Source organism: Bubalus bubalis, chromosome 19 (assembly GCF_019923935.1).
Source record: "Bubalus bubalis isolate 160015118507 breed Murrah chromosome 19, NDDB_SH_1, whole genome shotgun sequence".
NCBI classification, from domain to species: domain Eukaryota; kingdom Metazoa; phylum Chordata; class Mammalia; order Artiodactyla; family Bovidae; genus Bubalus; species Bubalus bubalis.
The window spans coordinates 7,364,291-7,390,180 of record NC_059175.1 but is presented as its reverse complement, the minus strand read 5'-3'; positions in this window follow the sequence as shown (position 1 = coordinate 7,390,180).

Below are 25,890 nucleotides of genomic sequence, written 5' to 3'. Positions count from 1 at the left end.
GTGAGTATGTGTGCTCAGTCGTGTCCTACTCTTTGTGACTCCATGGACTGTAGCCCACCAGGCTCCTCTGTCCATGGGACTTTCCAGGAGAGGATACTGGAGTGAGTTGCCATTTCCTCCTTCAGGGGATCTTCCTGGCCCAGGGATCAAACCCACGTCTCTTGTGTTTTCTGCATTGGCAGGCAGATTCTTTGCACTTGAGCACCCAGGAAGCTCTGACTAGGCATGGTCTTTAGTCTTTGTATTATTTTTATTAGTTGCAAGGACCACTCACAGGATCTGAGTCAACACCAGGGGCAGAGAGACAAAACATTTGAGATTCCTGTTCCAGGAAGTTGCCCTGTGTACAGAGAGACTGTGGAACAAGAGAAGGGGTGGAGTAGATGGAGAAGCTGGGCCAGGGTGCTTTGAAAGCCAGAGAGAGCCCATTACCTAACCCAGAACATTAACGAGATCTTCATTAGCAGCAGAGGTGTAATTAAACTCCAAGGTCCATAGTCCTTCAGCAGTGAGCTGCCTTGTGTGTTTGCAGATGACAGCTAGGGATCTGGGTTTATTGGCAACCTTGCAGAAATGACTTGGGGCTGGGGTAGAGGTGGGGGGCTTTGAGAGTTGGCAAATAGAACTCTGTTGGTCATGGGCTGTGATTAGTTAGCCCCTGGTTTGTAATGTCTATGTAAGCTAAATTAAACTCTCTGTTTACCATAAAGTTTTGCTTCTCTTTGGCCCATTTCATGAAAAGAACAGTGCATAGTTGGGTTGATTTCCCTATCATCTTTCTTAGGCAGCAGGCAGAACAAAGTTAAGGGAGAAAGGATTTTCTGAAACTCCAGGTTTAGTTCAGCAAACTTTGAAAGTTCTTTTTAATAGCCTACGTGTCTTTGATTCCACTGGTCTAAAGCAAGTATATGCAAGAACGTTTTATTTTAATTACACTAATTCCCCAAGTGAGTGAATTTTTTGGAATCAAATATGTACATGTCATTTGGTAGATCAAATTTGAATTTTATCTACAGACTGTCCAAGATCAACCTTCTCAATCATCTTTAAATGACAGGAAACTGTGTACCAAATTAAAGAGAGTAATACATAACTTTATGCATACAAACATGTTTGCACATATCCCAGGTCATATGCATTTACCATGAAGAACTAGATGATGTTCAAGGTCATTCTAATGATTCATTTGTGTATTAGACTGCTAGGGCTGCAATAACAAAATAGCACATATTGAGTGGCTTAAACAAATGACATTTATTTTCTTACTATTCTGGAGTCTAAAAGTCAAGCAAGATGAAGGTGCTGGCAGGATGGGTTTCTAGAGAGACCTCTCGTCCTGGCTTGCAGATGGCTGCCTTCTGGCTGTGTCCTTGCGTAGCCTCTTCTCTGTGTGTGTGCCTCTCTGGTGTCACTTCCTCTTCTAAAGAGAACATCAGTCATATCGGATTAAGACCCCAAATTTACAACCTCACTTAACCAAAATTACCTCTTTAAAAGCACTATCTCATTCCTTAAAAAACTGGAAATAGAACTGCCATATGACCCAGCAATCCCACTGCTGGGCATACACACTGAGGAAACCAGACTTGAAAGAGACAGGTGTACCCCAATGTTCATCGCAGCACTGTTTATAAAAGCCAGGACATGGAAGCAACCTAGATGTCCATCAGCAGATGAATGGATAAGAAAGCTGTGGTACCCAATGGAGTATTACTCAGCCATTAAAAAGAATACATTTGAATCAGTTCTAATGAGGTGGATGAAACTGGAGCCTATTATACAGAGTGAAGTAAGCCAGAAAGAAAAACACCAATACAGTATACTAACACATATATATGGAATTTAGAAAGATGGTAACGATAACCCTGTATGCAAGACAGCAAAAGAGACACAGATATATAGAATAGTCTTTTGGACTCTGTGGGAGAGGGTGAGGGTGGGATGATTTGGGAGAATGGCATTGAAACATGTATAATATCATATGTGAAATGAAGCACCAGTCCAGGTTTGATGCATAATACAGGATGCTCGGGGCTGGTGCACTGGGATGACCCAGAGGGATGGTATGGGGAGGGAGGTGGGAGGGGGGTTCAGGATGGGGAACACGTGTACACCTGTGTTGGATTCATGTTGATGTATGGCAAAACCAATACAATATTGCAAAGTAATTAGCCTCCAATTAAAATAGATAAGGCTTTTATTTTTTTAATATAAATTTATCTCAAAACAAAGTCCCATTGGGTGAAGAAACTTCAACATATGAATTGGATTGGGTAGGGGAGGGGTACAAAAATTGAGTTCCTATGGTTTGGGGGAGGTAAAAGAAATACAGAGGAATTTAGGCCTCATTTCAAGTCTCATTGTATTTCTGGAGAATATTGCTAAAAAGGTATGAGGGGCCTGCTATTTAATCCCTGAATGTAGGAGTGGTGGTGGGTTTAGGGGAGTATTGTTTTGGGGAAAAAAAGAACTCACCAAGATACAGGGAAAGTGAAAGTCGCTCAGTTGTGTCTGACACTTTGCAACCCCATGGACTATACAGTCCATGGAATTCTCCAGGCCAGAATATTGGAGTGGGTAACTGTTTTCTTCTCCAGGAGTTCTTCCCAACCCAGGGATTGAACTGGTGTCTCCTGCATTACAGTCAGATTCTTTACCAGCTGAGTCACCAGGGAAGCCCAAGAATTCTGGAGTGGGTAGCCTATCCCTTCTCCAGCGGATCTTCCTGACCCAGGAATTGAACTGGGGTCTCCTGCATTACAGGAGGATTCTTTACTAGCTGAGCTACCAGGGAATCCCCTGAGAGTAAATCAGGGTCTGCTCTAGAGATAATATGAAATATTGCAAAGATTTTTATTTACTTTCTTAGGGCAGCTCTAGGGAACTTTATATGATATACATGAGAATCTTAATTATTGAATCCTATAGGTTATACAAGGTTTACTAGGAAGACAAGTCATTATAATATGGAAATACCCACTAAAAACTAACCAGCTGAAACATTAGTGAACACTCAAGGCTCACTTTCTACTTAATTATTGTTGTTCAGTCGTCAAGTCATGTCTGACTCTTTGCAACCTCAGGGACTGCAGCATGTCAGGCTTCCCTGTCTTTCAGGATCTCTGGGAGTTTGCTCCTAGAGCCAGCTCACACAGGCTCTCAGAAATGGTGCACATCTGCCTTTCCAACTCCACATTCAGTGACATCACGTTTGGTCACTTGGAATAGACTGCAGTGGAGAATCGATACGAGGCAACTGGGAAACACTATAAACCAGATCTCTTTGTTTTTCTGAGAACTGGTTGTTCAAGATTTACCAGCAAATCATTGATTCATGGCCTTTGAATCAGTATCATTGCTGAGTCATTTGTTGCCTATTGTTCAAAATAAAAATTCAATGTAAATGCAGCATGAAACTCAATATCCTACAAAGGATGTTAGATTTGATGACGTTGTTGGAAGTGGTGCTGTGCTAATATCCATGGCATACAATTTGTTGTTGTTTAGTCACTAATTTGTGTCTGACTCTTCTGCAATGCTATGGACTGTAGCCTGCCAGACTCCTCCATCCTTGGAAAGAATACTAGAGTGGGTTGCCATTTCCTTCTCCAAGTTATCTTCCCAACCCAGGGGTCGAATCCACATCTCCTGCGTTGGCAGGTGGATTCCTTATCACTGAGCCACTTGGGAAGGCCCAACATACACATAGCCATTGGCAAATGAAGATGGGAGAGAGTATGAGTAATTATCAACTAAAGAAGGAAAATGAACAAACAGTTACATATTAAAGTGTAAAAGAGACCTTAATGAAAAATGATAAAATATTGATTATTTTTCTCAAAAATATTTTATTTTTTTACTTAAGGTACAGCAGTCCAGCCTGAGATTACAATGTCCTCATAGATGCTATCAGTTTTTTGAAAAATTTCATCCCCAATACTATTTTTTAAAAATAATGCCTACTTAAATATATTCTAAAGTTTTTAATAAAAGGACTTATTTCTATAATTTGGATTTTATTTTTAACATGAAATTCAAGTTAAGTTTTTCTTTGTCATTTACATTTCAAGTGAATTTACCTAAAGGATTCTATCTCTAGCTCAAGGAATACAAACATTGAATATTTAAAACTGGTCACTGAGCATTCATCCATGCATCCATTCATCTATCCACCTGTCCAATTATTCGTCAAACAGTAATTGAGTACCTTTCATGTATTAGACACTTAAACTCCTTGGGAATACTGTCATTAACTTTTTGTTCTAAGAGGAAGGCAAATATATAATTAAATTTCAGTGCAATCAGAGAGAAAGTGTCAATAAGACCATGTACAAGGTCATATACGTCTTGCAGTGAGAGAATTCAAGCGTCACTCCAATGAGGAGCCTTCTCTCAACCCCTAGTCTGGGCCCTCACCTGTGAGCTGACGGCACCGTGCAGTTTTATTGGAATTTTCCGCTCACTTGTCTCTCACCATCTAGACTAAATATATCTTGATGGCAGAGATGGTTTTTGTGTCCTTAAAGTGAAGTAGCTCAGTCGTGTCCAACTCTTTGCGACCCCCGTGGACTATAGCCTACCAGGCTCCTGCATCCATGGGATTCTCCAGGCAAGGATACTGGAGTGGGTTGCCATTTCCTTCTCCATTTTGTGTCCTTAGGATGTAGCAAAACTCTGCTGCTTGTTTGTTACTCAGCAGAGGTATAATGAATGAAGGAAGGAAGGATGAAGGGCACTGCGAAGATATTTGTTGAAGGAGTATCTTAGTTCAAGTTGCTGTAACAAAATACCATAGACGGGACGGTTTAAACCACAAACATTTATTTCTCTCAGTTCTGGAAGTTGGAAGTCTGAGATCAAGGTGCCAGCAGATTTGGTTTCTGCTAAGGACCCTCTTTCTGGTTTGCAGATGGCTGTCTTCTTGCTGTATCCTTACGTGACTTAGAGATCAAAATTTCCCTCTTGTCTTTTCTTGTGAGGGCACTAATCCCATCAGGAGAATCAATGCTTATGACCTCATCGAAACCTAATTACCTCCCAAAGGCCTCACCTTCAAATACCATTACATTGTAAATTAGGGCCTCCCCACATACATTTTGGAGAGGCACAAACATTCAGCCTGTAAAAAAAAAAATCTGAAGAATAAATGGGATTTTCCCAGGAGGTCTGAGAATGCAGGGTGGAAAGTGAAGACAGAGGGATTACTATTAAAAGACAAGGAACCCTAAACAGCATCTTCAGCAAGGCCAGTTTAAGAAACTACAAGTTGTTTTGTTGTTGATGAATCTGAATACAATAGAGCAGTCAGAGGGAAGGCAGGGGTTGTGTTCAGTAGCTCACATATTTTACATATTTTTCTGCACAGGAAATGGAAATTATTCAGGAATTTCAAGCAGATCATTATCAACACTTTAGAAACATCATTATGGGCAAAGTGGAGAATGGATTGGAAACGGAGAATAGAGTAAGAGGCGGGGAACCAATTTGGAAGCTATTACAACAGTTCAAGGGAATGATCGTGCAAGTTTGAACTAAGGGTTGTTCTTTTGTTGCTTTGCGTTCCTTCTTGTGAGGGGTAATGCAGAGTTCCAAAGGACAGCAAGAAGAGATAAGAAAGCCTTCGTCAGCGATCAATGCAAAGAAATAGAGGAAAACAACAGAATGGGAACTAGGGATCTCTTCAAGAAAATCAGAGATACCAAAGGAACATTTCATGCAAAGATGGGCTTGATAAAGGATAGAAATGGTATGGACCTAACAGAAACAGAAGATATTAAGAAGAGATGGCAAGAATACACAGAATAATTGTACAAAAAAGATCTTCACGACCCAGATAATCACGATGGTGTGATCACTGACCTAGAGCCAGACATCCTGGAATGTGAAGTCAAGTGGGCCTTAGAAAGCATCACTACAAACAAAGCTAGTGGAGGTGATGGAATTCCAGTTGAGCTATTCCAAATCCTGAAAGATGATGCTGTGAAAGTGCTGCACTCAATATGCCAGCACTCAGCAGTGGCCACAGGACTGGAAAAGGTCAGTTTTCATTCCAATCCCAAAGAAAGGCAATGCCAAAGAATGCTCAAACTACCACCCAATTGCACTCATCTCACACGCTAGTAAAGTAATGCTCAAAATTATCCAAGCCAGGCTTCAGCAATATGTGAACCATGAACTTCCTGATGTTCAAGCTGGATTTAGAAAAGGCAGAGGAACCAGAGATCAAATTGCCAACATCCGCTGGATCATGGAAAAAGGAAGAGAGTTCCAGAAGAACATCTATTTCTGCTTTATTGACTATGCCAAAGCCTTTGACTGTGTGGATCACAATAAACTGTGGAAAATTCTGAAAGAGATGGGAATACCAGACCACCTGATCTGCCTCTTGAGAAATTTGTATGCAGGTCAGGAAGCAACAGTTAGAACTGGACATGGAACAACAGACTGGTTCCAAATAGGAAAAGGAGTATGTCAAGGCTGTATATTGTCACCCTGTTTATTTAACTTACATGCAGTGTACATCATGAGAAACGCTGGACTGGAAGAAACACAAGCTGGAATCAAGATTGCCGGGGGAAATATCAATCACCTCAGATATGCAGATGACACCATCCTTATGGCAGAAAGTGAAGAGGAACTTAAAAGCCTCTTGATGGAAGTGAAATTGGAGAGTGAAAAAGTTGGCTTAAAGCTCAACATTCAGAAAACGAAGATCATGGCATCTGGTCCCATCACTTCATGGGAAATAGATGGGGAAACAGTGGAAACAGTGTCAGACTTTATTTTGGGGGGGCTCCAAAATCACTACAGATGGTGACTGCAGCCATGAAATTAAAAGACACTTACTCCTTGGAAGGAAAGTTATGACCAACCTAGATAGCATATTCAAAAGCAGAGACATTACTTTGCCAACAAAGGTTCATCTAGTCAAGGCTATGGTTTCCTGTGGTCATGTATGGATGTGAGAGTTGGACTGTGAAGAAGGCTGAGCACCGAAGAATTGATGCTTTTAAACTGTGGTGTTGGAGAAGGCTCTTGAGAGTCCCTTGGACTGCAAGGAGATCCAACCAGTCCATTCTGAAGGAGATCAGCCCTGGGATTTCTTTGGAAGGAATGATGCTAAAGCTGAAACTCCAGTACTTTGGCCACCTCATGCGAAGAGTTGACTCATTGGAAAAGACTCTGATGCTGGGAGGGATTGGGGGCAGGAGGAGAAGGGGACGACAGAGGATGAGATGGCTGGATGGCATCACTGACTCGATGGACGTGAGTCCGAATGAACTCCGGGAGTTGGTGATGGACAGGGAGGCCTGGCGTGCTGCGATTCATGGGGTTGCAAAGAGTCGGACACGACTGAGCGACTGATCTGATCTGATCTGATCCCTCATAGATCAGAAGAGAGTGAGGAGAAGTTGGGAGTAGAGATCGTTTCAATGTGAGAGGAAGTGGTTGCCCCTTTTTTTTTTTTGCTGAGCACCACAGCATGTGGGATCTTAGCTGACCAGGGATTGAACCCTCGCCCCCTGCATTGGAAGCATAGAGTCTTAACCACTGGACCACCAGGGGAATCCCATTAGCTGCCATTTATTGAAGGCACTATGTTATGATCTTTCATGTACGTCATCACACTTGGCACTCATAGCTGAGGAGAGGGCTGTGATTTCAAGGCAAGTTTAATCCTCAAATTAATGCTCTTAACCATTAAGCTCCACTGCCTCCCCTAAGCAGCCAGAGAAATTGAACCCAGCGCTTCAAATCTCAGGAGAAATTGGTGAGGAAGCTATGACCTGAGAAGCAGGACGTCATGTATGCCTGTGGAGTGTGTGTATTTGTTCACACATGGAAGTCTTGGGAGGGAATGGCATTGCCCCAGGGCAAGTTCTTCAGGAGCAAACATTACCATGGTGTTTGCCAGATGTTTTTAGGGATCAACACCTGTGGGTGGGGTGGGGGGAAATTGGAGGGTGCAAGACTGAAAAGAGGGAAAGGGCACTCTGGGATTGGGATGAACAAATTCTTGGTCAGTTTGGGGTAAGTAGTGACCATCAGGGCCATCCAGTATTGGCTCAAAATGCTGGTCTATACACCTTCCGAGGAAGGATATGACCTCAGGGGAGAGGGGGAGAGTCAGAGCAATTGAGGCAGCCCCTGGACTTGCTACAGCTGGGCTACACTTGCCCAGCTGGGCAGCACGTTTCTCCTTGAATAGAGATTCTCTGCAAGTACCATGGGCTTAAAAGTTCATCTTACCACCTTTGGGAACTGAGAGCCTTGGTTCAAAACCTGGCTCTGACAGTGATAGTTTTCTAAACTTCGCTGAGTCAGTTTCCTCTTCTGTAAAATATGTGTGTCTGTGGTAAAGGCTAATAATAGTACCTAGCTAGCAGAGTTAGGGGCATCCTTGGTGATTCAGACAGTAAAGAATTTGTCCTCAGTGCAGGAGACCCAGGTTTGATCCCTGGGTCTGGAAGATCCCCTGGAGAAGGGACTGTCAACCCACTCCAGTATTCTTGCCTGGAGAATTCCATGGGCAGAGGAGCCCACGGAGCCTGGCAGGCTACATACAGTCCATGGGGTTGCAAAGAGTTGGACATGGCTGAGTGGCTGAATAACAATAGCAAAGTGGAGTTATGCTGAAGCTTAGAAGAGATAATACTCATTAAAGTGCCTGGCACATAGTAAGTTTTTTAATAGACATTACTCATTATTCAAGACATCATATGCTTTGAAAATCTGAATGTTCTACATTGAATGGCTGAGACTGTATACCCAAAACATGTTATGACACATTGCGTTTTCTTCTTATGGAATAAAAAACATAAATATTAATTCCACTTGACAGTTTACATTGATTGACTTATGTTACAACAGCAGGAAGAGAAATAAAAGACGACTTGATTAATTTTGGAAATATGCTAGAAGTTAATGTATGCATTTGTAAATGCCTTTCTTAAATAGAAAGTCAGAATGACAAATTTTAAAGTGAAAAGGCAATCCCAAGCTTTCCCTAAATTCATCTCATTCTCTTCCTTTTTCAATTCCTGAAAAGAAGAGCACCAATCTCCTCTTCTCTGAACTCATCTGCTTCCTGGAGGCTTGTTCAGGGGCGCGCTGCCTGCATGATTCTCTTGGCGTGAAGTTATTCCCCATGAAGCTCTCTCTCCCTGCCTACATCAGATGTTTCTTATGGCCTGAAACTCGTCATCATCTTACGGAAGTGTACACGGACATTTCATCAGTTAAGATACAGCAATCGATTCAGTGGAAATGTGACTTAGGTGTATCAGGGACGGCCTTAATCCCATACCAAAGGAGCGCTGATGACCATAACTTTCTGACGCTACGGTACTCAATATTTTCCCTCAGATTCATCCTATTTAAATTCCAATGTTCGACTCACTAGCAAATTCTGTAAACACACTCCACCAAGTCAGCCCCCTGTGATGGAAGGCCAGCTAGCACTCCAAGATCCTTTCTTCTTAAAAATTTAAATCAACTTTTCACTGGATAGCATGTGTGCTTGCCAAGCTGCTCCAGTCAGGTAGCCCACCAGGCTCCTCTGTCCATGGGATTTGCCAGGCAGGAATACTGGAGTGGGTTGCCATTTCCTTCTCCAGGGCATCTTTCTGACCCAGGGATCGAGCCTGCATCTCTTGTCTCCTGCATTGGCAGGCAGGTTCTTTACCACTAGCGCCACCTGGGAAGGGATCCCTGGATAGCAGATCCCTCTAAATGTCTCTTCAAGGAAGCAGCTTCTCTTCTCTATCCCCATGTACACAAGCAAGCATCTCTCCCCCCTGACTATGGGTTCTGAAGCTGTGGGAACTGATAGATCAGGGTTGGAGCCCTGACCAGCTGCCCATGCCTGGACCCAGGTACCTGGGCACTACATACATCAGCTATGGGTAGGAAGTGGGGGCCCACAAAAGTGGTGGGTGAGACGAAGCAGATGTCCCAGGCACTATGAGCATAATTACTAGACATCCATGTCTCATTAACATCATAGTAATAATACCCACTAAATCTTGTAAAGAGTAAATTAACATCCAAGAGACACTATCCGACATCCTGCAGCTTTCCTGCTGTCGGTTGGATGGTGGGAAAGGTTTTTCATCGTGTGCGTATCGGTGTGTGTATTTCTCCTCCTCCTTTCTCCTGACTAGATTCTGCCTCTTTTGTCACAACTCAAAACTTCACCTCCTGCCTCAATAGACAGGCTTTTGTAACACAGCCTCCTTGTGAAGGTCAAAGCCTCTTGCCACCTGTGCCACCACACAGACCTAGAGTTCCATCTCACCTTTTGTCCCCAGGTTGAAGATGCCCCGGGGGACTCACACACTTCCCAGCAAAATGCAGTTGTCCCAGTTTCCCCAAATTGTTTCCTCTCTCCCATATCCCTGGCCATTTTTGAATATACAAGAGTACTTTGAAGACACATTTTGAAATCTTCAGTTGAGTCGCTCAGGCACATCGGACCCTTTGCGACCCCATGGACTGCAGCACACCAAGCTTCCCTGTCCATCACCAACTCCTGGAGCTTGCTCAAACTCATGTCCATCGAGTCAGTGATGCCTTGAAGTCTTATTTAAAGACCAAGTATGGATACCTTGGGACGTGCACTGGGTAGGAAATGAATAGTCTTAGAGACCCCAGGGGGAACCTTCTACCTGACTCAGTGGGGCCCCTGGGCAACACATCAGTGGGTTTCCTGGGCTTTTCACAATATGGAATTGTTTGAGAAGGGGAGGCTCTGCCCATAGGCTCTGCCTACGATCATTGCATAGGATGTGAGTGTGATAAAAACTGGCTCCAGAAAGGCCTCTTGCAGGATATTCTGGCTTGAACAGCTACAGTTTAAGCCTCTTCGCTCTGATTTTGAACCAGATTAGACAAAGATGTTTCCTGTGGATCCCAGCCTTTGAGGGACCTCCCTACCCCTAGGCCTGCTCCCTCCACTCCCTCTGCTTCCACTGCTGCAATGGTGCTGGGCCTCCTTGAATCAGCAGGCGCCATGAGATGCCAACCAACCCGGAGCCGGGGATCCAGATATTGATGGAAGGGAGGACCAGCTCATGTGTTTGGGTACCTGGGCTTGTTTCCAGAAATAACCAGATATCTGAGCAGGAGGGCATGGGTCTGGGGCTTAGGAATTAGGTTTGAATTCTGCTCTTCAGTGATGAGCAGCTATAGGACTTTCAATCTCTCCTGGGTTAGGGTTACTGCTGACTTAGCAGCAGCAGTAGCCTTAAAGTAAAGGAATTTTACCAAGAATTCTAAGATCTCTTCCAGTTCTGAAAATATACAATGCTTTCAATTCTAGCCCAATGTTATATTCATTCGGGGAGCTTTAAAGGATGCAGGTGCCCAGGTCACATCGCCAGAGATTCTGATTGAACTGGGTTAGGTGGAGCTTCGGTACAGGGCGGGTCCAGATTGGTAGGTCCAGAACAGCACATAGTTTGAGGGTCCCCATCAAGAGGAAGAACAAAATAGTATCCTGCTTTTGCAAATTTTACAAAAATATGACCTTGTGAACACGTTGCAGGGTCCCTTTCCTCCAGGGACCTCCAGAGTGGTCTGTGCAAGTGAGTGTCCTTGAAGGTTAACTCTACTGCTTCCAAGTAAATCCAAGGGTTCCCAGGCATCATTAAATCGTAAATGTGTTCCAACTGACTCCATCATGCACAATTCCAGCGTAAGAGTCCGAACCCTAAGGTGAGGATGAGTGTGGAAGCACGTGGTAATCTGGCCAGCTCTGCTTGGAACATCCTTGTTTAGAAGTTTCCCCTCCATGCATCCCTCTCCTAACTAACTCCCACTCACTAGAAAGGCTCAGAGCCAAGGTCACCTCCTCTGGAACCCTTCCCTAGTCCACTGGTTAGGTGCTCTGTTCTGTATTTGTCTCAGACCTGTGCAAGGTTCTGATGCAGGCCTCACACATGCCATTATAATTATTTCTTTATGCTTCTTTCTCTCTCACTAAACTGTGAGCAACTTGAGGGCAGAGATTGTGTCTTGGGCATCTTTGCATCCCAGGACATAGCACAGTGCCGAGCACATGAAGCCTTCATAGAAACAAGGGAAGCCTTCTTCCCTTCATAGAAAATGTATGAAGGGAAGCCTGCATATTACTTTTACATGGAAGACCTTTTGGTCCCTCCTCATTCTATTTTCTGGCCTCTTTTCTAATTAGCCAATAAAGATACTGCACTAGAGATCTAGTCAGATTCTCCTTGTTTACAAATGTAAGCTCTTACAACCCCTAGCCAACACTTAATAAAAAAAGACTATTGGATGGCATTGGTGTTGGAGCAGAAAGGCCTTTGCACAGAATATGGGAATTCTGTGCAAGGACTGTGGCAAGAACCAGGAGGCACTCCCAGCTGAGATTTTCAAATTTAGATAACTGAGGTAAGGACTGTTAATAGAGGCATGTGCAGAATGAAGGGAGCTGCTACTGGAAATTGAGGCCCCTAGGAGCCCTATTCTTCAAGTCTTAGGAAGCATGCTCCTCAACCATGTGGGGGGTTGGAGCCCAGAAGAGGGGCTACAGGAGCACTGGTTCTAGAATTGTGGAAGCACCACCAGAAAGATGATGCTGAGGAAAACAGGAACACAGGAAGGAAGACTTTGGTCTTTCTCCTGCCCTTCAGTCTCCCACTGACCCTCCTACTGGAAACCAGAGGCAGTGGGGCCCCAGGGATGCTGTACACAGTGATCGCTCCCCTGAACCCAGCTCAAAGTCGGGGGATAAAGGTTGAGATGCATCTGGGGAGGGAAGGTTAAACAGAAAAATCCACACAACAGATTGGATGATGTCATATTCCCCGGGGTCGCGGCGGGGGGTGGGGTGGGGGCGGGAGGAGCGGATAACTGGATGTCGTCTTTATCTGTAATAATTCGATGTAGTTTAAAGTAGTTATGCTGTACTTATTTGAAGTGAAAAACTTACCAAACTCTAGGCTATTTATAACTAGCTTAAAGAAAGGGCAGATAGAAAAACTGACTCTGCATAGCCAGCTGCTCTATTCGAGGAAAGAGAAGCAGCAGCGTGCAGGAATTTCCACTCCACCTGCCAGGGACCAGCCCCTGTCGCTGAGAGGTCATCACTCTTGTTTCTACTGTAGTCTTATTTGCTTCTCTGGCCCCAGAGCTGTTGGCACCCCATTCTTTCCCTTACCACCTCCGGTGTCACCTCAGGTATTTCTAAGAGCGTCTCCTTTTCAGTGTGAAGACTTGGAAGAGCTTACCGCTTAGCTCTCTGCGGCCACGCACTGCTAATGACCTCAGGGTCTATAACATTGGCATCCACTGGTCCCTTCCTTGGCCTGAAACCTCACACCCATCTTGAAAAGGGACAGAAAGAAAACTGCAGGTTGTGTGTGCACAGGCAGGTGGGCTGGAGGGGGTGGTCCCTCTGGGTCCACGGGGCCTGCAGTGCTGGAGGGGGTCAGCGGGGGCGCCTCACCATGCGCTTCCCTTCACCCCTGCTCTCACTGACCTCTGCTGTCTCATTTTCAGAGGATGTGCCAGAGGCCGTCTTTGGCCCCAGGCCCACTGCTTCCCCAATCCTGGCTGCCCACCCACCGTTTCTTCTTTGGGTCTCTCACTGGGGTTTTTCCACAGTTGGGATATGACAGTGTAAGAGAGAGGTGGATGGGATTTCCTTGTCTCTCTGGTTCTTGACATACTTCTGCAGAGTGTTTCAGAGTCAGAATGTGGCTGACCCCTATCACTTTTGAACTTTCTAGTTTCTAACTGGTGGGTGAGGCTGGAAGCTGGAGTGGGGAACTGTATTTGTTGAGATATCTTTCCCTACAGCTATCTGGAAGAACAAGGGGAGTGCTGATGCAGTTAGAGCAAGCGGCTCAGGAGGGCAGGGAAAAACACAGAATTCTCCTGGCTGAGGTCTTCAGGAGGAGCTGAGCAGCTGAGTGACACTGTGGCTGCTGGAAGAGGACACCTGAAGGGCTCACGGGAAGGAGCAAGAGGGGCCAGGTGGTGGGCCTGAGACTTAGCCCCCTTCTTTGGGAGAGGGAAGGAGGGGTGGAGGGTGGGGGAGATGAGAAGTGGAGAGGGGCATGGAGTTTGAGGCTAAGAAGCATTTTCTTTCCTCCTCCTTCCAGGATTTATCAGTGAAGGGGCTGCCTGCAGGAGATGACCCCAGGAGACTAGGGAGTCACTAGAAACACAATACAGGTAGCCTGTTAGGTTGGGGCTTGCCTGAGGGAAGGGGCTGTGGTGTCTTCTTCCAGCCCCAGCTGACTTACAAGACCTGATGTAAATGGAGGTGTTAAAGGGATAGTTTTTGAGTGAATGAATGAAGAAAGAAAGAAGACAGTGGTGTTTTTGGCCAACTTTCTCTCCAAACTCTGTGGTAAAAGTGCTCACAAGCTGGCTTGCCAAGCAGGTAGACAAGCTTTTCTTTTTGGATGCTGAATGGGAGTATGTGTGGAAGTCAAGTCAATCCCCCTGCCCACCCTTCCCCTGCAATAAAAGGTAACCCAGGAACTCAGAGCAGGGTCCAAGGCAGCATTCTGAGCTCCAAGCTCCAAACACATCTTTTCCCTGGCCCATTCTTAAACCTGTGCCTGAGAAAAGCCCGGGGAAGGGGGGTGGGGGTCTGTGAGTCTGACCTTTCTTTTTACTCAGCTCTCAAGTCCAAGTCTATAAAACCAGACCCAGAGATCTAGACAGGGGTGTGTCCTGGGTGTTTGGGGCATATCCTGCCGCAAGCAGAGCCTTCCAGACCGCAGGATTTGTCTGAAATCAGCTTTTCTCCATCCGGGGGATAATTGTGAATAGCCATCCCCATGCCAAAACTGGAGATTTCCAGAGCCTTAAAAGCTAATTACAAATACCCTGGGAGTACCGAGTCCATTGCCATAAAAGCCAACGGCCCTGCTGCCTCCTCCAACTCAGAAGGTTTCGTGACTCACAGGGCTGGTGACTCAGAGTGCTCCCAGGCAGGTTTTAATGGGTTTCATGAGCATCTCTTCTCACTGCTATCTGCAGATGGAAGGGAGGTTCTGCCCAGGTGATAATTGCCTTGACCTTGAGTCTAGTAAAAACTGGCAAGAAAAATGCTGTGGTAGCCTTGGGGTTTTCAGTGCTTGAGGAGAGTGGAAGCAAAAGCCAGGGCACAGGGAGACAGAGTAAAACCTGGCTTCACAACTGGGTTGAGAAATCAAATGATCTCAGGAGACCCAGTAGAGAATCCTGTGGCTTCCATGAAAAGCCCAGGCCTAGTTAGCAGGCATGAAGCCAAGGCAGGGATTCATTGTGGTGGCTCAGAGTGGAACTCACAGCCTCAGACCTCCTAGCTGTGTGATCACGACCTGCCTAAGCCTTCATTTGCTGTCATCCTAATAGAGATCATTGTAGTATGTATTACATAGATTGTTGTGAAGATTAAACAAACTAGCATAGTGCCTGGTAGAAAATAAATGTCTGATAGCACTCTCTTCTTCAACATTCAGTAGGAAGCCAAGGTGAAGTCGATGGTTGGGCAAGAAACACTTTTGGAACATTTATATTAAATGACACAGTTTCATCTTTTCCCACCACCAGTACCAAATCCAGCAAACAAAGACAAATACAATATACACAGTATAACTTGACAGTTGATTCTTCTACTGAAGTGCAGTAAAATTTTTTACAAAATCACTGTACTTAAGCAGTACTCCAGGCCACACACAACCAGTGGTTACTCAACAAGCTTGCATTATTAAACTCCTATGCTTATAAGATGGGCCAAGCGTTATGACAAGCTCTGTCCTCAGGAAGGTCGTAGTTGATATGGGGACATGTGCAGACACATAATATTGGCCCTAGGGCACAGGTTCTAACACAGTTATGCTTGAACTAGCCTGTCTCACAATTATCAGGCAAGCTTGTTAAAACAAGTCCTGGATTCCACCCCACTGATTCTAATTCAGTAGATCAGGCCAATGAATTTACATTTCTAACCAAGTCCCCAGTGACATGGATACTTTGTGGAGACTGTGATAGTAGAAGTCAAAAGTTACAGAGTAGTTTATAGTGAAGAAAAGAGTAATGAATTATTTGGGGGGGGTGGTGGTGGTGTGCTATCTGGGATGACTTCATGGAGGAAGTAGTACTTAAGCAAAACCTAGAGGTATGGATAGACCTTCAGTAAGCTGCAACTAGAAGACAAAGTGTTTTCATGGAGGAAAAAATACTAGAAAACCAGAAGAAAGGCAGAGTACCTTCAACAAACTGAGAAAACAGCAGGGTATATGTGCTGAGGAGGGAAGGGTGATAGGAGAAAATGTTGAACATGGATTTCGAAGACCTGGGTGCTCAGGCTGAGGAGGTTGGACTTATTCTGTGAATAACAGAGGGGCTGCCAAATGTTTTTGAGGACGAGAATGATGTCATCGACTTAACGACCTGATGCTTTCCATCTGTGTGAGAGAAGAGAGGAAGTGATGAGAAATGGGAAAAGTCAGTTGGCTGACTGATTTTTTAAAAATAATTTTATTTATTTATTTTATTTTTGGCTGTGCTAGATCTTTATTGCTGTGTGGGCTTTCTCTAGTTGCTGGGAGCAGGGACTACTCTTCCCTGCAAAGTGTGGGTTTCTCATTGCAGTGGCTTCTCTTGTGGAACACCAGCTCTAGGGGGCGTGGGCTTCAGTAGTTGCAGCACCTGGGCTCTAGGGCACAGGCTCAATAGTTGTGATGCACAAGCTTCATTGCTCCAAAGCATGTGCGACCTTCCCTGATCAGGGATCCAACCTATGGCTCCTGCATTGGCAGGCGGACTCATCACCACTGAGCCACCAAGGAAGGCCTTGGCTGACTTGTTAAAATTCTCTAAGTGATAGGAGGTCATCTAGAAGTCTAAACTAGGAATAGAAAGATTTGACCATGAAAGGCAAATTGGAGGGGATATCATCAGGACAATCAAATTAAATTGCATGTGGCTGATGAGGGAGAGAAACAAGTCAAAGATATTCCTAAGGAGTGGAGCCTGAGTACCAAAGCCAGCAGAAGACAGAGGTTTTAGGAAGAAGAAACATTTAACAAGGAAGATAATGACTTTTGAATGTGAAGTGCCTGCAAGCTGTCCAGGAATTTGCAATGCAAGCCTGGTTCAGGAGAAAGACTGGGTCTGAACATTTACATCTGAGGGCATCACATATAGAAGATTGTGGAAACTGGGAGAGCAGATCTTCATAAAGGGAGAACACATGAAGAGAAGGGCGTAGCAACAGAATCTTGGTGCATGTCTAAAGTGGTTGGCGAAGAAGAGCTAGCAAAGACTCAAATTCTGGTCTGGGAGGCATTGGGGAGGTGGTTGAATGCTGTCAATGAAAGCACTGAAAGACAGTGAAGAAGATTTAAGAAGGGCATGGCTCACGGTGTTAACCGCTAGTGAAGCCAAGAGGAAGAGTTTGGATGAGTTGGTTAGGGCTGTCATGAGTGCGCTGTCCAAGGTGGGACAGGATCTGGGCTGCAGAGAGTCGAGGAATAAACAGAAGGTGAGGAAGTAGAGCAAGCGGGAGTGGAGTGGTGACAGGACGAAAATGGGACAGTAACTTTGAGGGAAACAGGTTCATGGGCAGGTTTTGTTGTTTGTTTTAGAATCTGGACAACCAGAGCAATTGTGTCGGCCACGTGGAAGGAGACAGTGGAAAGGAAAAGATTAAAGAGGTAAGAAAAGAGGAGATGATTGATGCCGCAGGGTCTGGGAGGAGATGAGAAGGTGGGAGGGAAAGGCCTGGGACAAAGGACCACTTTATAACAAGGTCCTCTGGGTTTTCTGGCAATGACACCGCCTTGGATGGGCTCCAGGCAAGAGTCTCCTTTTACTAAAACAAGCAGCATGGCGGCACCATCGCAGCCCTGGGAATCTCAAATCCAGAGGTGTCTGCTTTTTCCCAAGACTGACCTCGCCTCTTTCAAGCATTCAGAAAGGACCAAAGGTTAAATGAGAGTTTCAGTATTCTAATTTTCCAACATATTTATTTCCTCCCTGGGTTAGCCAAATCATGGCGTCCTTTTCCTCACCTGGGCTCCTAAATTTAATTAGCCAACTTCCTCCTTCCCCTCCGAGAGTCGGAACAGGGGCCTCATTTCTCTTCTCCCCTTCTTAGCTTTTGCTTATCTAAACTAAGGGCCCCCCGGGAGCTTTCAGCTGATTTATTTCAGCTGGTCCCTCAGCCACGTTGACTCTGGGTTAACCTCTTCGGCCCCTCCGGGACCATTTTTAGGCAGGCTCGCTAGGTATTCTGACCTACTAATAGATCCCCAGAGGGCAAGTCCACACTGTCACGGTAGATCTTACTACCTAACACCTAGTGAAATCCTAGGCTTTGCTGAGCTCAGCCAAGACACTGCAGGAAGCACGTGGGCCAGAGTTCCCAGAGCGAGTGTCTAGATCTTGAAGAGTAATACTAACCAGACAGCATACAAAGCCGTCTGCACTAGGAGGCTTTAAGGTTTTATTTTAAAAAGCTCTCTTTTTTTCCTAAAAAATTTTATGGGAGAGAATTACTTCTAACTACTAGTGGAAGAAAATAGATGAATTGTGTCTGTTTCTCCGGGTTTGTATAATTTTCAGTTAATATCACGGCTTTATTATTATCTGAGACAAGCCAGGAGCTGTTGGGCGAAATGATATGATCCAAAGTGTGTTCCGCTTTTGTTTGTCTGGAGGGCGTGGCATCCTCACCTTGGCCTTGTTCCACATGCTAATTTTTTTAGGGATGTGTCATTAGTTTGAGTGACAGAGCCCGGTTCTGCACCCCTTCAGAGAAATACATTAATCTCTGTTCTTCAAACATTTTCTTGAACATCCAGTTCTGTTTCATACCATTTACACAACCCTAGCACTGGAAATTGTAACTCCGTCTCATTGTTCATGTTAAAGTTGTAAGGCGAAAGAAAATAGCTGAATATGATCATAAACACAGCAAGTGGGATATGAATTTTTGCTTGAAGCCATATTTTAAAAACTTTGTTATAACTCGTATGTGAGTTTGTTTCCTACTGTCTATAGTTTTTGTTTAGGCCTTTAAAATAAGATATTGATGAAAATTATGAGAAATGAAGGTATTAAAGTGTGAGTCATACTTTAAAGTTAGAAATGGAGTAAGAAACATATATCATTGCATGGGAGATGTGTGTTTTTGGTGCAATAGCCTTGCTAACAACTCTTTCTTCTTTTATTTTCCCAAGTGTTGGTCTTAGTCAATCTTTATGTGTTGCAGTAATGAAAAACATTTATTACCTCTTTGTGAAATGTTGTAGCCATTTTTGCCTGACACTGCTAACCTAAGTGACTCAATGATGGGGAAGGACAAGGATTTACCGCTTCATGCTGCTTTACATCCTCACATGTAAGGAGTAGATCTGTATGGAGGCTGGGCACAGGGGTCCAAGGCAGACCACCTTGGTTGAAATCATGATTCAGTGTGAAAGTGAAAGTCGCTCAGTCGTGTCTGACTCTTTGTGACCCCCATGGGCTATACAGTCCATGGAATTCTCCAGGCCAGAATACTGGAGTGGGTAGACTTACCCTTCTTCCTGTTGGGCCCAGGAATCCCCATCTCAGGCTCCACTAGGGAATTTGACCTGAGGCCTGTACTTCAAAGAATGCTTCACACTTAATAGACATTCAATAAATTTTTAGCAATGATTGAGCAAATATTTGCTCTCTGCCAGGTATATGAACTGGGGAAGACAATTGTTAAGAATTGAGTGGGGTGCAAATTTGTGGTCAGAGCTGAAAAATAGGTTCTTCCACAATCAATTGTTTTAAACTACATTTCTTTTAGTGGCTGCACTTACGTGCCTAAAAAAGGCAATGCTAGAGTTCTCAGGGGTGTCACTGGAGACTTGAAGGTGAACAAGCACCATCGAGGAGTTCCGTAAGGGATGAGTGGTGGAGACGTGGGTGTCCCAGGCCTCAGGGTCAGAGGAGGGATGTAACAGGAGAGGAGGAAACATAGAAGTCATAGAAGAGGCAAAGCAGCGGTGGCTGGAAAGGAGAAGTGGTCCAGTTCACACTCATTTCTTGAGGGACAGGGGATAGGTTTGAATCTGGGGCGCAGTTTTATTTGGGGGGCAGTGGGGTGGTGACCAGGCCCGATGTATTATTTTGTTCAAATCATCAGGGCAGAGGAAACTCCTCTCAGCATTGGTAGGAAAGAGGGAAAGGGCAAGGAAAAAGGGGAGGAAAGAAGGGGGCTTTAGCTGCCAGGAGGTGGTGGCTGTTCCGGCACTGCAGGAGAGGGAAAGGATTCTCTAGATTTAGGACAGTGGGCAGAGAATTTTGAGTCGGCGTAACTACTAAGTCTGTGTTGAAAGGCAGGCAGTAGCCCCTCCTGGAATGTGTGGAGAAAAGCCACTGAAAAGGGCCCGGGGGCTGTGCTGCAGGAGTATAGCCCCCCAGCGATGCTGTGGCAGAGCCCTTAGGTGGCCCTGAGGGCCGGAAGTGACAGTCAAAGCGGGCCACTGAGCCTGGGACTTGCAGCTTCCTAGATCAAATGCAATCTTGAAGAAGTTCTTTTCTATTTACCATCTCAGGGTTAGGAAAGCCAAGACCTACATCCATTACATTAACTGCCAACCGCTGGCTGTTTGTCCTGGAAGATGTGCCATTGCACCAACATCTTTACAGAAGATAAGTTCAAGAACCCATGTTAGGTAGAAACGTGGCCTCCTAGGACTTTCCATCATATGGATTTGCCTTACTACCAGCATCACTCATCCACCAAGGAACAATGGGTTCAAGCTGGCGGTAAGATGATGAGGCTGGCTGCAGCATTAGTATAAGAGGTACAGAAGACGGACTGCTGAGCGTCTCAAGTCCATTCTAGTGAAACTTCTTTCTTGTTGTTCAGTCGCTCAGTCGTGTCCGACTCATGTGTGACCCTATGGACTGTAGCCCATCAGACTTCTGTGTCCATGGGATTCTCCAGGCAAGAATACTGGAGTGGGTTGCCATTTCCTTCTCCAGAGCATCTTCCCAGACCAGGGTTTGAACCTTTATCTCCTGCATTGGCAGGTGAATTCTTTACAACTGAGCCTCCAGGGAAGCCCCAGTGAAACTTAGAGAAGGTGGAATTCAAAGCCAAAAGAGGAGAGAAGGGAGCACTCTGGACCTTGGGTTCATGACACTCAGCAAGGCCCAGGCCTCAGGTCCTCAGGGTGCACTGGGTTAGAATGGTTAGTAGCTATTCTTGGGTTGGCCAAAAACTACGATGTGCCAAGACCATTTTAGGGTGAACTTTGCACTTTTACACATTATCTTGGTCAGCTCTCAACATAGTGATATTATTTCCTCCTTTTTTTATTTTAACAGAGAAAATGGAGGTTCAGAAAACTTAACCCAGCTAGGAAGTAAGAAAGTCAGCATTTGGGCCCTGGCTATCTGCCTGGTCTGAGTCTGGTATTTCTCTTTATTAGAGAAAAGAGCACAGCTCTGCCATTTATATGTTCTGAGAGAGAGTGCATCTTATAGCCTAGGACATGCCATTTTTTTCTTTTGATTTATTTCTTTATTACTATTAAAATTTTCTTATGTGTGAAAATCCAAAAGGGATAAACCTCTCCCTACCATCCTGTCCCTCATCTGTCGAGTTCTTCCCTCCAAGCTCTGTTTATGATAGTTGTTTAGACATTCTGCCAGGGTCTCCTTAAGTCCTAAGAGAAATATGATATTATTTTCTTTCTTTCTTTCTTTTTTGCTTTAACACAAAAGTTAGCATATTAAAAATGCAGTTTAATCCTTTTTTTCAGTAACTCTGTGTCCTAGAGATCTTTCTGTATCATTTTACAGAGCGCTTCCTCAACCTCTTTTACAGTTATATTGTTTTCCATTATACAGATGTCCTGTAATTTATGGAATCAGCACCCTACTGATGAAAATTTGTTGTTATTCAGTCCCAAAGTCAAACCTGACTCTTGGACTTCAGTGGACTGCAGCACACCAGGCTCTGCTGCCCTTCATTATCTTCTCATGTTTGCTTGAACTCACGTCCATTGAGTCAGTGATGCCATCAACCATCTCTTCCTCTGTCTTCCCCTTCTCCTTCTGCCCTCAATCTTTCCCAGCCTCAGTGTCTTTTCCAAAGAGTTAGCTCTTTGCATCAGGTGGCCAAATTATTGGAGCTTCAACTTCAGCCTCAGTCCTTCCAATGAATATTCAGGGTATTTCCTTTAGGATGGACTGGTTTGATCTCCTTGCTGTCCAAGGGACTCTTTTAAGAGTCTTCTCCAGCACCATAGTTTGAAAAGCATCAATTCTTCGGTGCTCAGCCTTCTTTATGGTCCAATTCTTACATCTGTACGTGGCTCCTAGAAAGACCATAGCTTTGACTATTTAGGTTATTCCTTATTTTTCATATTAGAAAATGCTGCAAGAATAAATTGTACATTCATCCTTTAGCATGCATATAACTGCACCTGTTGGTTAAACTGGTAAAAGTAGAATTGCTGAGGAAAAATGGATGTCTTTGTAATTTTTTTGTGGATACTCAGCAGAAACTTTGATGAGACCAAAGTGAGACATAAGTACTTGATGCCATGATTTCGACAGGGACACACCCAGGTAACTCAGACCCCAGCTGAGTTCCTTCCAAGAATCAAGTATTGGGTGGGCACCCAGGCCACTCACTGCAGCCAAAGATGCCTGGGCTTTGGCCTTGTGTAGCCTTTCCTTTCTGTACCAGTTGTAAAGTAAGAATGCTGATATACCCTTGACGCTCTTCCTCTCATTCTTAGAGGTATCATACTAGGAAGCAAAACTGAGCCAGGCAGCCATCTGAAATCTGCCTTAGGTAATCAGAAAAAGCACAGCCTCTGGGGCCAGAAAGACCAGAGTCCTAATTTTGGCTCCATCACTTTTTATCTGGGTCATCCTGGGTGAGGTTCTTATTCTCTCTAGGCCCAGATTCCTTCATCTGAGAAAAAGGGGGAAATGATGGGACCCATCAAAAGTGGTCATGCTGAGGATTAGAGATAATGTGGGGAAAGCACACTCTGTGCTCAATAAATCGTTGCTATGATTTTGTGGAATTATCCCCAAATCCATGCTCAGAAACATCCGCTTTGTATCTCTGTCACTGAGGCCCAGCACTGGCCTCTACCTGGCACCCACATCAATGGCTCATAACCTCAACTACAAAACCATCTCATTATGGGTGGTTCGACTCTTTGTAAGCAGTTCCCGAGTGGTTGGCCACATCCGTTGATGATGCAGCATTCCTCACACAACAGCCATGCTAAGTTCCAATTACACTCTTATAACATCAAAGGACCCTGGCTCATTAATTAGTCAGAAAACAATTTTTCACTATTCGGTCCAGCGCCTGAACTAGTCCTTCCTTGAAAAGAACCAGGGTTTGTCTAGAGTCAGATGAGATTGGAAACCCTACAAATAGGGCCACCCGCAGCCTCCCAGTCCTGACAGGTGTCTCTGCCTACAAGAAGCAAAGACCAAGAGCAGACATTTTTCAACGCTGATCTGAGAGTTAAGTTGTTTCCAATTCTTTTTTTTTGGTCTTTTTTAAAATTTTTTTATTTTGGTAGTTCTTGACGCCCAAATCAGCGCACAGAGGTCTGTCCTCTTGGTGAAGGAAATGAGGGCTCTCTGAAATACAGACAACTCTGGTGATAGCAGTAATGTGATGATGGATTACATTTATGCTTCCTCATGCTCCGAATCCATTAAAAGGGGCGAATTGAATTCTGTCTAGTCAGGACCCTCATTCCTTTCCTTAATTGCTTTTTAAACTACTGAAATGAAAAGTTGCAACAAGACACGTTATAGCTATCCCTCCCATTTTCAGCCCATTCTTGCCACAGTCTCATGTTCCGCCTTCAAAATAGTTCAGTAGCAAAATGTTCCAAACTGTGAGTCACTCACAGATTATTCGGGCGACTGAAGGAAAATCTGTTAATAGGATTCACAGCGCTTATAGCCTAAAAGAGGGAGATATGTGATGGCCAATGTGTAAAGGACTCTTCAGTGTCATTCAGAGTAATGAGATTCTGCTGCAGCTTCATCTGGAATTGAGATCACTGACAGTGTATTTGCATATTCATTTTCAGACACTTTGATCTAAAAACCAGTCATTGGAAGAAGTCAAACATCTGAGCATTGTAGGCACTTGAAAATAGAGGAAAAATTCTCTAAGCTTATCTCTTTCCCCAATATTTTTGTGGTCTTGAAGAGGCTGAAGGCTGAATATCTTGGTTGATAAGCTCATTGCCTATTTTAGAAATCGGATAAAGATTTTGCAGCAGGAATGTTATAATTATTTGCAATTTTTGACTTTTAGATCATCAAGGATTAGTTGCAGGCTTTAATGCCACTTTGGAGAGCTGAGTGGAAATGTTCTTATATTTGCACTGTGCAATATGGTAGCCACTAGCTACATGTGATATTTGAATTTAAACTTATTAAGGTTAAATCAAATTAAAATTTCCAGGTTTTGGTAGCACCAGTTCCACTTCTGCACTCAACACCCACATGCATCTGTGGAACAGTGCAGCTCGAAGGCGCGGACAGTGTGATGCACATGGATCTCCCAGACTAAGTGGTGGAAAGCCCTACAGTGGCTAACTAACAAATTAGTGCTTCTTGTAAAAGCCTTTCCTCCTCATTAGTGTGGGCCCTGGGACTTTACTCAGACCTCATGTCATCCCTCACCATGATTAACTATGGAGGGAGCGACTAACAAGTCCAAGTTCAGGCATTCATGGTTCAAGAACTAGTTAAGCATAACTGGCTCATGTGTAGTAATCAAGCTTCCCGAATCACCGAGTTTATCCAAATTTCTTGATTTAAAAAAAATTTTTGAGTCAGGACCATAAATGAACCTCTTTGGGAGATAATGTTCCCTCTAGGAAAAAATCCATCATTTTTGCATATTGATGTTATTCAACATACAAGCACGTGGAAATTTCCCACCGTTTGAAATAACGTAAGAGTTGGGTCAGCTATATGCAAAACTGAGCAAACAACCTTCCGCTCCAACTGAAGAGTCTATTTGCTGGTAATGAGTTCGCTCTCAAGCCCGATGACTTGTCTACCTTACGTTTATGCACAGAGAACACGAGGCAGTCTTAAGGTGTGCTTTATGAGTAAAATCTAGTTGTTGTTCTATATTCATATGTTCTTTTAAGGATATCGCCAAGGGAATTAATGGCTGTTACCTCTCCCCCACTCACTACCTGCCCTCCCAACTCCACCTAGTATTAGCTTTATAGTCTAGTAGCAAGCATCAAAATGAACACCATCAAGGGAAGTCTTGGAAGGAGAATAAAAATTCACAGGGTTACACATGAACATCAGTGTGAATTAGTCTATGAGCTTCATCTAGGGAGACCAAGGGTGATAGAGGCTTATTTGATGTCTATAAAGTAACTAACTTTTAGAGGTTTTATTCTGTACCAGGCACCATATTTTACACTCTTTATTCATTTAATTGTCATAGAGCAGCTGTGTTTTTCTAATGAGGAAACTGGGAGAGATGAAGCAATTTACCCAAGTTCATATAACCAGGGTACAAAACCAGGCAGTCTAGGACTGAGGCCTGTACTTTTAATGATGAGGCTCACTGCTTCCCCATTGGTGTCTGGGTCTACTTGGGCACCAGTTGGGGCCCATCCTTTGTCCCGAGCACAGTCTGCTAGGGCAGGCTGGTCCCTGGAGATCTGTGAAAGTCTCAGGGTGTAGGATGTGAGCCCCGTGCCACGTGTCCTGACTCATCTGGAAGCTGGAAGGCGAGCTGAGCCTTCACTGGGATGCTCACACCCATTCTCCCTTTGTCTGGGCGTCACATGTGTGTGTGGAGGGGATAGAGGCTGCTCTGCTCACTTCCCCAGCCCTGCCCCCCTCGTGACAACCTCTCCT